General features: G+C 43.5%; 1 protein-coding gene across 1 annotated transcript in view; it reads left to right on the top strand.

Annotated features, from left to right (window-relative positions):
- LOC145344350 (ubl carboxyl-terminal hydrolase 18-like) overlaps positions 1-13,392 on the top strand; it is a 108,049-nt gene that overhangs the window by 75,120 nt on the left and 19,537 nt on the right. The window lies entirely within an intron of this gene.

Raw genomic sequence — 13,392 nt, 5'->3', positions numbered from 1 at the left:
AGCACTGGAGATAGTAACCAGGTACTAGTATCTTACCTCATGCTGTACCTGTTCTGGGAGTGTTTGATGGATGGTGACCGTGTCGAGGGAGTTTTATTCTTTATATAACCCCATACTGTTTCTGTCCTGGTAGTGCTTGACGGGGAGAAAATGGAGGGAGCTTTGCTTTACATCGGAACCCTGTGCTCTACCCGTCCTGAGAGTGATTGATGTGGACGGTGTAGATGGAGCCTTACTCTGTGTCTAGCCCCATGCTGTACTTGTCCTGGGAGATTTAGATGGTGACAGTGTGGAGGAAGCGTAACTTTGTTTATAACACTGTGCTGTACCTATCCTGGGAGTGTTTGATGGGGACAATTCGGTCGGAGCTTTACTTTTTATCTCATCCTGTACTGCACCTGTTGTGGGAGTATTTGTTGGGGACAGTGTAAAGGGAGCTTTATTCTGTATCTAACCTCATACTGCACTTGTGCTGGGAGTGCTTGATAGGGATAGTGTAGAGAGAACTTTACTCTGCATCTAACCCCGTACTGTATCTGCCTTGGGAGAGTTTTATGAGGATAGTGCAGAGGGAGTTTTAGTCTGTATCTAACCCCATGCTATACCTACTGTGTGAATGTTTAATGGGGATGTATAGATGGAACTTTATTCTGTATCTAACCCTGTACTGCACCTGTCTTGGGAGTGTTTGATAGGGACTGTGTAAAGGGAACTTAATCTGTATCTAACACTGTGCTGTACCTGTCCTCAGAATGTTTGATATAGATAGTGTAGAGGGAGATTTATTCTTTATCTACCCATATGTTGTCCTTGTCCTGGGAGTGTTTGATGGAAACAATGCAGAGGGAGCTTTACCTTTATCTAACCGGGTGCTGTACCTGTATTAGGTGTTGTTTGATGTGAACAATGTAGAAGAAGATTTACTCTGCATCTAACCACATGTTGTACATGTCCTGAGATTGTTTGATGGTGACCTTGTCAGGGATCTTTCCTCTTTTTCAAACCCTGTGCTTCATCTGTCCTGGTGGTGCATGATGGGGACAAAGTAGTGGGAGTTTGGCTTTGTTTCAAACGCTGTGATCTATCTGCCTGGGAGAGTTTGATGGGGACAGTGAAGAGGGAGCTTTACCTTTACCTAACCTGGTGCTGTATCTGTACTAAGAGTGTTTGATGTGGACAATGCAGTGGGAGCATTTCTCTATATCTAACCCCATGCTGTACCTGCCCTGGGAGTGTTTGATGGTGACCGTGTCAAGGAACTTTACACTTTATCTAACCCCGTGTTGTATTTGTCCTGGTAATGCTTGATGGGGACAATATAGAGAAAGCTTTGTATCAAACACCAAGCTCAAACTGTCCTGGAGTGTTTGATGGCAACAGTGTAGAGGGAGCTTTACTCTGCATCTGACCCAGAATGCACCTGTCCTGGGTGCGTTCGATAGGGACAGTGTAGAGGGAAATTTACTCTTTATCTAACCATGTACTGTACTTTACCGGGGAGTGTTTAATAGGAACAGTATAGAGGGAGCTTTTCTCTGTATCTAACCCTGTGTTGTACCTGTCCTGGAAGGGTTTGATGGAAACAGTGTAGAGGGAGCATTTTCTGTATCTAATCACATGCTGTACCTGTCCTGGGAGTATAATGGGGATAATTTAGCGGAAGCTTTCCTCTGTTCTAACCCCATGCTGCATCTGTTGTGGCAGTGTTTGAGGGGATAGTGAAAAGGGAGCTTCATTCTTTAACTAACTTCGTGCTGTACTTGTCCTGGGAGTGTTTGATGGGGATGTATAGAGGGAGCTTTATGCTGTATCTAACCCTGTACTAAAGAACATAAGAACATAAGAAATAGGAGCAGGAGTAGGCCATCTAGCCCTTCGAGCCTGCCCCGCCATTCGATAAGATCATGGCTGATCTGTTGTGGCTCAGTTCCACATTCCCACCCTTTCCCCATAACCCTTAATCCCCTCACTTATCAAAAACCCATCAACCTGCGTCTTAAAAATATTGAGTGAGGCAGCCTCCACCACCTCAACGGGCAGAGAATTCCAGAGATTCACCACCCTTTGAGTGAAGAAGTTCCTCCTCAACTCCGTTCTAAACCGCCCCCCCTTTATCTTGAGGCTGTGCCCCCTAGTCCTACTGTCCTTTCTGAGCGGGAAGAGCCTCTCCACCTCTATCCTATCCATCCCATTCATCATCTTATACGTCTCAATGAGATCTCCCCTCATTCTTCTAAACTCTAACGAGTACAAGCCTAGTTTATTCAGCCTCTCCCCTATCTCACCCCATACTGCATCTGTCCTGGGAGTGTTTGATGGGGACTGTGTAGAGGGAGCTTTATCTATATCTAACCTTGTGCTGTACCTGTCCTTGGAATGTTTGAGATAGTCAATGTAGAGGGAGGTTTACTCATCTAGTCACATGTTGTCCTTGTCTGGGAAGTGTTTGACTGGAACATTGTAGAGGGAGCTTTATTTTTATCTAACCCGGTACTGTACGTATACTGGGAGTGATTGGTGTGGACAGTGTAGAACGAGATTTACTCTGTATCTAACCTCTCTGTACCTGTCCTTGGGAGTGTTTGATGGTAATCATGTCAAGAATCTTTACTCTTTTTCAAACCTCATGCTTTATCTGTTCTGGGAGTGCATGATTCAGACAATGTAGAGGGAGCTTTGGTTTGCATCTGGGTGTGTTTGCTGGGGACAATGTAGAGGGACCTTTGTTCTTTGCCTAACCCTGTGTTGTACCTGTCATGGGAGGGTTTGATGGAAGTAGTGTCAAGGGAGATTTACTCTGCATCTCACCCCGTAATGTACCTGTCCTGGGACTGCTTGACGTGGGCAGTGTAGAGGGAGCATTACTCTATATCAAACCCCATGCTGTACTTATCCTGGGATGTTAATGGGGAAAGTTTAGTGGGAGTTTAACTCTATCTACTCCCATGCTGTACCTATCCTGGGAGTGTTAGATGGGGACAGAACAGAGGGAGTTTTACTCTGAACCTTGCCTCATGCTGTATCTACCCTGGGAATATTTGATGGGAATGTATAGAGGGAGCTTTATAGAGTCATAGACTCATGGAGTTTACAGCATGAAAATAGGCCCTTCGGCCCAACTTGTCCATGCTGCCTTTTTTGAAACTCGTAAGCTATACCCAATTGCCAGCATTTGGCCCATATTCCTCTACACCCATCTTACCCATGTGACTGTCTAAATGCTTTCTAAAAGACAACATTGTACCCGCCTCTACTACTACTCTGGCAGCCTTTCCAGACACTCACCACCCTCTGTGTGAGAAAATTGCCCCTCCTTTTGTATCTCTCCCCTCTCACCTTAAACTTATCCCCTCCCTTTGGGAAAGGATCAAGTCCCGGTAGCATCCTAGTAAATCTCTTCTGCACTCTTTCTAGTTTCATAATATTCTTTCTATAATAGGGTGACCAGAACTGTACACAGTATTCCAAGTGTGGCCTTATCAATGTCTTGTACAATTTTAACAAGACATTCCAACTCCTGTATTTATTCTCCATCTGAACCTGCCTTCTGAGTGCTTGATTGGGACAGTGTAGAGGGAGCTGAGTGTAGTGAGATGAAATTTACTGATGACACGAAGATGAGTGGAAAAGCAAATTGCGTGGAGGGCGAGGAAAGTCTGCAGAGAGATCTGGATAGGCTAAGAGAGTGGGTGAGGACCTGGCAGATGGAGTATAATGTTAGCAAGTGTGAGGTTATCCACTTTGGTAGAAATAACAGTAGGAGGGATTATTATTTAAAGGGCAAAAAGCTGCAGCATACTATGGTGCAGAGGGACCTGGGGGTCCTTGTGCATGAATCGCAAAAACCCAGTCTGAAGGTGCAGCAGGTGGTCAAGAAGGAGAATGGAATGTTGGCCTTTATAGCGAGGGGGATAGAATATAAAAGCAGGGAGGTCTTGCTGCAACTGTACAGGGCACTGGTGAGGCTGCAGCTGGAGTACTGTGTGCTGTTTTGGTTACCGCACTTGTGGAAGGATATATTGGCATTGGAGGGAGTGCAGAGGAGGTTCACTAGGCTGATACCCGAGATGAGGGGGTTAACCTATGAGGATAGATTGAATAGACTGGGTCTGTACTCGTTGGAGTTTGAGGGGGGACCTTACAGAGACATATAAGATAATGAAGGAGATAGATAGGGTAGGGGTGGAGAGGTTCTTCCCGCTTAGAAAGGATAGCAGGACTAGAGGGCACAGCCTCAAAATAAGGGGGGGCGCAGTTTAGATCAGAGTTGAGGAGGAACTTCTTCACTCAAAGGGTGGTGAGTCTCTGGAATTCTCTGCCCGTTGAAGTGGTGGAGGCTACCATGCTGAATACATTTAAGTCACGGGTAGATAGGTTTCTGATAGACAAGGGAATTAAAGGTTATGGGGAGAAAGCGGGAAAGTGGAACTGATCCACTTCGGATCAGCCATAATCTTATTGAACGGCGGGGTAGGCTCAAAGGGCTAAATGGCCTACTCCTGCTCCTATTTCTTATGTTCTTATATCTAATCCAGTACTGCACCTGTCCTGGGAGTGTTTATGAGGAAAGTTTATTGGCAACATAAGTTTTTATCTAACTCCATGCTGTACCTGTCCTGGGAATGTTAGATGGGGTCGGTGTAGAGAGAGCTTTATTCTGTATCTAACCCCATACTGCGCCTGCGCTGGGAGTGTTTGATGAGGAAGTATAGAGGGACCATTACTCAGTATCTACCTTATTGTGTACCTGCCCTGGGAGGGTTTGATGGGGACAGTGCAGAGGGAGTTTTACTCTGCATCTAATCTCATGCTGTACCCTCTCTGGGAATGTTTGATGGGAATGTATAGAGGGAGCATTATTCTCTATCTGAACTTGTCCTGTGAGCATTTGATTGGGAGAGTATAGATGGAGCTTTATTCCAAGTTTAACCCCGTACTGCAACTGTCCAGGGAGTGTTTGATGGGGACAGTGAAGAGGGAGCTTTATCTGTATCTAGCCTGGTGCTGTACCTGTTCTGGGTGTGTTTGATGGGGACAGTGAAGAGGGAGCTTTGTTCTTTACCTCACCCTGTGCTGCACCTGTCCCAGAAGCGTTTGATGGAAACAGTGTAGAGGGAGCTTTATTCTGCATCTAACCCCGTGATATATCTGTCCTGGGAATGTTGTACATGTTTGTTGCATGATACATTGGGGAGACCATGTAGACACTATGACAACGGATGAATGAACACCATTCGACAATCACCAGGCAAGAGTGCTCTCTTCCTGTTGGGGAACACTTCAGCGGTCATGGGCATTCGGCCTCTGATCTTCAGGTAAGCGTTCTCCAAGGCAGCCTTCATGACACACGACAATACAGAGTCGCTGAGCAGAGACTGACAGCCAAGTTCCGCACACATGCAGATGGCCTCAACCAGGATCTTGGGTTCATGTCACACTATCTGTAACCCCCACAGCTTGCCTGGGCTTGCCAAATCTCACTAACTATTGTGGCTGGAGACAATAAATACACATCTCTTTAACCTGTGCTTAACCCTCTCTCCACTCACATTGTCTGTACCTTTAAGACTTGATTACCTGTAAAGATTCGCATTCCAACCATTATTTTGTAAATTGAGTTTGTGCCTTTATATGCCCTGCTTATGAACTGAAATCCCACTCACCTGATGAAGGAGCAGCGAGTGCTCCAAAAGTTAGTGGCTTTTGCTACCAAATAAACCTGTTGGACTTTAACCTGGTGCTGTGAGACTCCTTACTGTGTTTACCCCAGTCCAAAGCCGGCATCTCCATATCATAATGTTTGTTGTGGGCAGTGTAGAGGGGCATTTACTCGTTATCCAACCATATGCTGTCATTGTCCTGGGAGTGTTTAATGGGTAAACACAGTAAGAAGTCTCACAACACCAGGTTAAAGTCCAACAAGTTTATTTGATAGTAAACCCACAAGCTTTCGGAAAGCCGTTCCTTCATCAGGTGAGTGTCCACATCAGTGTTTATTGGGAAAAGTGTTGAGGCAGCTTTATCTTAACCACTTTAATATCTGTTCTGGGTTGTTTGATGTGGACAGTGTAGAGGGAGCTTTATTCCATATCTAACCCCATACTGCACTTGTGTTTGGGAGTGTTTGATGGGGACTGTAGAGGGAACTTTATCTGTATGTAACCTGATGCTGTACCTGTCCTGGGAATGTTTGATACAGACAGTGTTGAGGGAGATTTACTCTTTACCTAGCCATTGGGGCAAGGCCAATTTTGATGGTATCAGGCAGGAACTTTCAAAAGTTAATTGGGGGAGTCTGTGGGAAGGCAAAGGGACATCTGTTAAGTGGGAGGCTTTTAAAAGTGTGTTAACCAGGGTTCAGAATAAGCACATTCCTCTTAGTGTGAAGGACAAGGCTGGTAGAAGCAGAGAACCCTGGATGACTAGGGATATTGAGGCCCTTGTCAAGAAGAAGAAAGAGGGACATGATATGCATAGGCAGCTGGGATCAAGTGAATCCCTTGAAGTGTATGGGGGTGTAGGTGTAGGGTTGAGAGAGAAATCAGGAGGCAAAAAGGGGACACAAGATTGTTTTGGCAGATAAGGTAAAAGAGAATCCAAAGAGCTTCTACAAATACATAAAGGGCAAAAGAATAACTAGGGAGAGAGTAGGGCCTCTGAAGGATCAACAAGGTCATCTATGTGCAGATCCACAGGAGATGGGTGAAGTCCTAAATTAATATATCTCATCAGTATTTACTGTTGAGAAAAGCATGGATGTTAGAAAACTTGGGGAAATAAATAGTGATGTCTTGAGGTGTGTACGTATTATAGAGGAGGTGCTGCAAGTCTTAAAGTGCATCAAGGTAGATAAATCCCCGGGATCTGATGAAGTGTATCCCAGGGAGGATACATTGTAGGAGGCTAGGGAAGAAATTGCGAATTCCTAGCAGAGATATTTGTAACATTGATAGTCACAGTGAGGTGCCTGAAGATTGGAGAGTGGGAAATATTGTGCCTCTGTTTAAAAAGGGTTGCAGGGAAAAGCCTGGGAACTACAGGCCGCTGAGCCTCACATCTGTGGTGGGTAAATTGTTGGAAGGTATTTTGAGAGACAGGATCTGCAGGCATTTAGAGATGCAACGACTGATTTAGGACAGTCAGCATAGCTTTGTGAGTGGAAAATCATGTCTCACAAATTTGATTGTGTTTTTTGAGGGGGTAACCAAGACAGTGAATGAGGGCAGTGTAGTTGATGTTGTCTACATGGACTTTAGCAAGGCCTTTGACAAGGTACCGCATGATAGGTTGTTGTTTCTCAAGGGAACCAGGCTGAAGTAGCTAAATGGACACAAAATTGGCTTGATGGCAGAAGCCAGAGGTGGTTTGTAGAGAGTTCTTTTTCAAACTGGAGGCCTGTGACCAGTGGTGTGCCTCAGGGATCAGTGCTGGTTCCACTGTTATTTATCATTTATATAAATGATTTGGATGAGAATATAGGAGGCATGGTTAGTAAGTTTGCAAATGATACCAAGACTATTGGCATAGTGGACAGTGAAGAAGGTTATCTAGGATTGCAACTGGATCTTGATCAATGGGCTAGTGGGCTAACGAATCGCAGATGGAGTTTAATTTAAATTAATTTGAGTGATGCATTTTGGTAGAATGAACCAGAGCAGGACTTATGCAGTTAATGGTAGGACGTTGGGGAGAGTTACAGAACAAAAAGATCTAGGGGTACAGGTTCTTAGCTCCTTGAAAGTAGAATCACAGATGAACAGAGTGGTGAAAAGGCATTCAGCATGCTTGGTTTCATTGGTCAGAATGTTGAATGCAGAAGTTGGGCTGTCTTGTTGAAGTTGTACAATACATTGGTACGGCCACACTTAGAATACTGTGTACAGTTCTGGTCACCCTATTATAGGAAGTATATTATTAAACTAGAAAGAGTGCAGAAAAATACTTAGTAGATAGATAGATAGAACATAACAGCGCAGAACAGGCCCTTCGGCCCACGATGTTGCGCCGACCAATTAAAAAAGCAATGACCGTCTCACCTAAACCAATCCCTTTCCATCCATAAACCTATCCACGGATCTCTTAACGCCCCCAAACTAGGCGCATCTACAACTGCAGCAAGCAGGGCATTCCAATCGCTCACCACCCTCTGGGTAAAGAACCTACCTCTGACATCCGTCCTATAACTACCACCCCTTAATTTGAAGCTATAACACATGGTTATAACACATGATGGAACACATGGTTGCCACTGTACACTGATGGCGGGGAGGAGTGAATGTTGAATATGGGGAATGGGATGCGAACTAAGCAGGCTGCTTTGTCCTGGATGGTATCAGTTATGCAAAAGGCTACAACCAGTGAGAGCAATTGCCCTAAAATTTCGCTTGCTTAGAAAATAACATCTGTTGGAGTTGTACCAAGTTACTAGAAGTCACTTATTCCCTTACTTGTACAAAAGGGTGTCAACATTTACTTTTCAATCAGCTGGCACCACCCTCACTTTTCAAAGATTGGAAGATAGCCCAGTAATTCTCCAATTCTGACAGTTCAATCTCCATTTGCAGCAGTTTTGTTTTTATTTCAGAATCCCAGTATATATAGGATTTTGTTTTTTAATAGGATGCTACCAGGACTTGATGGTTTGAGTTATGAGGAGAGGCTGGATAGACTGGGATTTTTTTCTCTGGAGTGTAGGAGGCTGAGGGGTGATCTTATAGAGGTCTATAAAATAATGAGGGGCACAGATCAGCTAGATAGTCAATATCTTTTCCCAAAGGAAGGGGAATCTATAACTAGAGGGCATAGGTTTTAGGTATGAGGGGAGAGATACCAAAGGGTCCAGAAGGGCAATTTTTTCACACTGAGGTTGGTGAGTGCCTGGAACAAGCTGCCAGAGGTAGTAGTAGAGGTAGGTACAATTTTGTCTTTTAAAAGGCATTTAGACTGTTACATGGGTGTAGAGGGATATGGGCCAAATGCGGGCAATTGGGATTAGCTTAAGGGTTTAAAAAAAAGGGTGGCATGGACAAGTTGGGCAGAGAGCCTGTTTCTATGTTGTAAATCTCTATGATGTGTTATACTTGTCCTGGGAATGTTTGGGAACAGTGTAGAAAGAAATTTACTTTGTAAATAATCCCATGCTTTACCTGTTCTGGGAGTGTTTGATGTGATCATGTTGAGAATCTTTACTCTTTTTTGAACCCTATGCTGTATCTGTCCTGTTGTGCATGTTGGGTACAGTGTAGAGAAAGCTTGCTTTGTGTCAAACCTCATGCTCCACTTTTCCTGGGAGTGTTTGATGGGCATGATGTGGATATGCCGGCGTTGGAATGGGGTAAGCGCAGTAAAAAGTCTGACAACACCAAGTTTAAGTCCAACCGATTTATTTGATAGTAAACTCACTAGCTTTCAGGTTAGTCCCTTCGTCAGGTGAATGGAGATTTCTGGCCTCAGACAGAGCATATAACAACACAGACAGTTCACAGATTACTGATTAGAATGTGAATCTTAGAATTAGAATGCGAAAGATTCACATTCTAATCAGTAATCTGTGAACTGTCTGTGTTGTTATATGCTCTGTCTGAGGCCAGAACTCTCCATTCACCTGACGAAGGGGCTAACCCGAAAGCTTGTGAGTTTACTATCAAATAAATCGGTTGGACTTAAACCTGGTGTTGTCAGACTTTTTACAGTGTTTGATGGGGACAGTGAAGATGGAGCTTTAGTCTTTATCGAACTATGTGCTGTATCTGACCTTGGATGTTTGATGGGGACAATATAGAGGGAACTTTACTCTGTATGTAACCCTGTAGCGTACCTGTCCTAGAAAAATTTGATGGGGACAGTGCAGAGAAAGTTTTAGTCTCTATCTAATGTCATGCTGTACCTACCCTGAGAATGTTTGATGGGAACAGTATTGGGGGAGCCTAACTCTATATCTCACCCCTGCAATACCTGTCCTGTGAGGGTTTGATGGGGAGCTTTATTCTGTATCTAACCATGTGCTCTATCTGTACTGGGAATGTTTGATAGGGATAGGGTAGTGGGAGCTTTATGCTTTATCTAACCCTGTGCTATCTCTATCTTGGTAGTGCTTAATGGGGAAAACGTAAAGAGAGTATTACTCTGTATATAATCCCATGCTGTACATGTCCTGGGAGTGTTTGATGGTGACCTTGCTGTATCTATCCTGGTAGTGCTCGAAGGAGACAATGTAGAGGGAGCTTTGCTTTCTATCAAACTCCATGCTTGACCTGTCCTGGGAGTGATTGATGTGGACAGTGTAGGTGGAGCTTTACTCTGTATCTAGCCCTATGCTGTATTTGCCCTGGGAGATTTTGATGGTGACTGTAGAAGGGAATTAACAGGGACTAGGTAGATTAGGAATTAGTTATTGGAATCAGCCCATCATCAGATAAACAGCTGCTTTAAATAAATATTTGAATTGTATGAACATGTTTTATATGTTATAAACTTTATATGAAAAATTAATGCCGAATTGTCATTCAAGGCCAATGTGCAAGATTAATTTGAACTGAAATGAGAGATGTAGAAACACAATGGACTTTTTGATTAAGAAACGGAAACAAAGTTTGAAATGTTCTGGGCCAAAAGCCAGTCAAAAGTCAATATCAGAGATAAGAAAATCAGTTAGGAAAACTTAATTTGTAGTTAAGAATTCTGATTAACTCTATATACCCAATTTGAGGATAATTAGTAGCTAATGTTTTAATCTGTGATTTGAGAATAATACAAAATATTTAAGTAGCATATTAATGATGTTCTCTATGAAATGAGATTTGTTTTGCTAAGAAATTAAGTTGTAACATGCCAGGAAAATGGAAGATGTATTCATGAAAAGTATCAGCACAGGTCAGGCACAAATAATGCAACAAAGTAAATTACCAATGCATATCAAAGCCAGGGAAATAAGTCCAATAGTTAAAGGTGCCTTCAATAGAACCGTTTTAAATTGGTTGGAGAAATACTGAATCGTAAGAAGTCATTTTTTGGGAGAGAACTTCTGTAAAATAGACAGACTTATCACATATTTATATTCGAATGTGTCAAAGATTTTATTGATTGAAGGACATGCCTTCTTTAGATTGACAGATCAATAAATGAATGAAATTGCTGTTAATTAAGCACGGGGCAGATTAATCTGATTTTAAAAAAGTATAATTATTCTAGTTTTTAGCATGAAATCTGAGATTTTTGTGAAAAGCCTGCTAACGCATTACCTGTATTGGTGGAACCATAGATCTCCCATTTTGGACCAAAATGGGATTTGTCTTGTTCTAATTGTATGTTTGTATTCATTTCTTAATATTAAATTGTTATTCAGACATTTCAAAGTATTAATAAAGATAGTTTAATTAAAGATTTTCCTTGAATTGAGTATATTTTTTATGGCCTTTGTGAAAGTAAAATGTTAATAAAAAGATTATTTTTGAATTAATCTTTAAATTAATCAGGCCACCTTGGAAGAATTTCCCACAACAGTGACAGTGTTGTGGAAGCGTAACTCTGTATCTGACCCCATGCTGTACCTATCCTGGGAGTGTTTGATGGAGACAGTACAGAGGGAGCTTTACTCTGCATCTAACCCTGTACTGTACCTGTCCTGGGAGAGTTTGATGGGGACAGTGCAGAGGGAGTTTTAGTCTGAATCTAACCTCTTGCTGTACCTACTCTGGGAATGGTTGATAAGGATGTATAGAGGGAACTTTATCCTGTATCTAATCGCATTTTGTACCAGTTCTGAGAATGTTTGATTCAGACAATGCAGAGGGGACTTTATTCTGTATCTCACCCCATACTGCACCTGTCCTAGGACTGTTTGATGGGGACTGTATAGAGGGAGCCTTATCTGTACCCAACCATAAGAACAGGATATGGCGCACAACTCATCGATCGACAGTTCCGAAGCGCCACAGCAAAAAACCGCACTAACCTCCTCAGAAGACAAACATGGGACACGGCGGACAGAGTACCCTTCGTCGTCCAGTACTTCCCCAAAGTAGAGAAGCTGTGACATCTTCTCCGAAACCTTCAAATGTCATTGATGAAGACGAACATCTCGCCAAGGCTATCCCCAGACCCCCACTTCTTGCCTTCAAACAACCACACAACATCAAACAGACCATTGTCCACAGCAAACTACCCAGCCTTCAGAGAACAGTGACCAAGACACCACACAACCCTGCCACAGCAACCTCTGGAAGAGGTGCTGGATCATCGACATGGATGCCATCATCTCACGTGAGAACACTATCCACTAGATACATGGTACATACACTTGCAACTCCGCCAACGTTGTCTACTTGATACACTGCAGGAAAGGATGTCCCAAGGCATGGTACACTGGGGACACCGTGCAGACGCTAAGACAACGGATGAATGAACACCACTCAACAATCACCAGGCAAGAGTGTTCTCTTCCTGTTGGCGAATATTTCAGCAGTCATGGGCATTTGGCTTCTGATCTTCGGTAAGCGGCCTTCATGAACATGACAATGCAGATTTGCTGAGCAGAGACTGATAGCCAAGTTCTGCACACATGAGGACAGCCTCAACTGGGATCTTGGGTTCATGTCACACTATCTGTAACCCCCACAACTTGCCTGGGCTTGCAAAATCTCACTAACTGTCCTGGCTGGAGACAATACATATCTCTTTAACCTGTGCTTAACCCTCTCTCCACTCACATTGTCTGTAGCTTTAAGACTTGATTACCTGTAAAGTCTTGCATTCCAACCATTATTTTGTAAATTGTGCCTTTACATGCCCTGTTTGTGATCAGAACTGTCACTGTCCTTGGTAGGTATGTCCCTGGCAGGCAGGGAGGAAATGGCCGAGTGAAGGAACCATGGTTCACAAAGGAGGTTGAATGTCTTGTCAAGAGGAAAAAGGAAGCGTATGTAAGGATGAAAAAACAAGATTCAGTTGGGTCGCTTGAGTGTTACAAGGTAGCTAGGAATGAGTTAGGAGAGCTAGGAGGGGGCATGAGAAGTCCTTGGTGGGTCGGATAAAAGAAAACCCCAAGGCTTTTTACTCTTATGTGAGAAATAAAAGAATGACCAGGGTGAGGTTAGGGCCAGTCAAGGATAGTAGTGGGAACTTGTGCATGGAGTCAGAAGAGATAGGTGAGGCGTTGAATGAATACTTTTCTTCAGTGTTCACTAAGGAGGGGGGCCATGTTTTTGAGGAGGAGTGTTTGATACAGGCTGTTAGGATGGAGGAGGTAGGTGTTCTGAGGGAGGATGTATTAGCAATTTTGGAAAAACCCTGGGCCAGATGGGATATATCCTATGATACTTTGGGAGGCAAGGGATGAGATTGCGGTGCCTTTAGCTTTGATATTTGGGTCCTCACTGTCCACGGGGATAGTGC

Source organism: Carcharhinus amblyrhynchos, chromosome 6, assembly GCF_965287045.1.
Source record: "Carcharhinus amblyrhynchos chromosome 6, sCarAmb.v2.hapA, whole genome shotgun sequence".
In the NCBI taxonomy this organism is placed as follows: domain Eukaryota; kingdom Metazoa; phylum Chordata; class Chondrichthyes; order Carcharhiniformes; family Carcharhinidae; genus Carcharhinus; species Carcharhinus amblyrhynchos.
The sequence above is the reverse complement of the archived record's forward strand: the minus strand, read 5'-3'. Positions and strand labels throughout refer to the sequence as shown.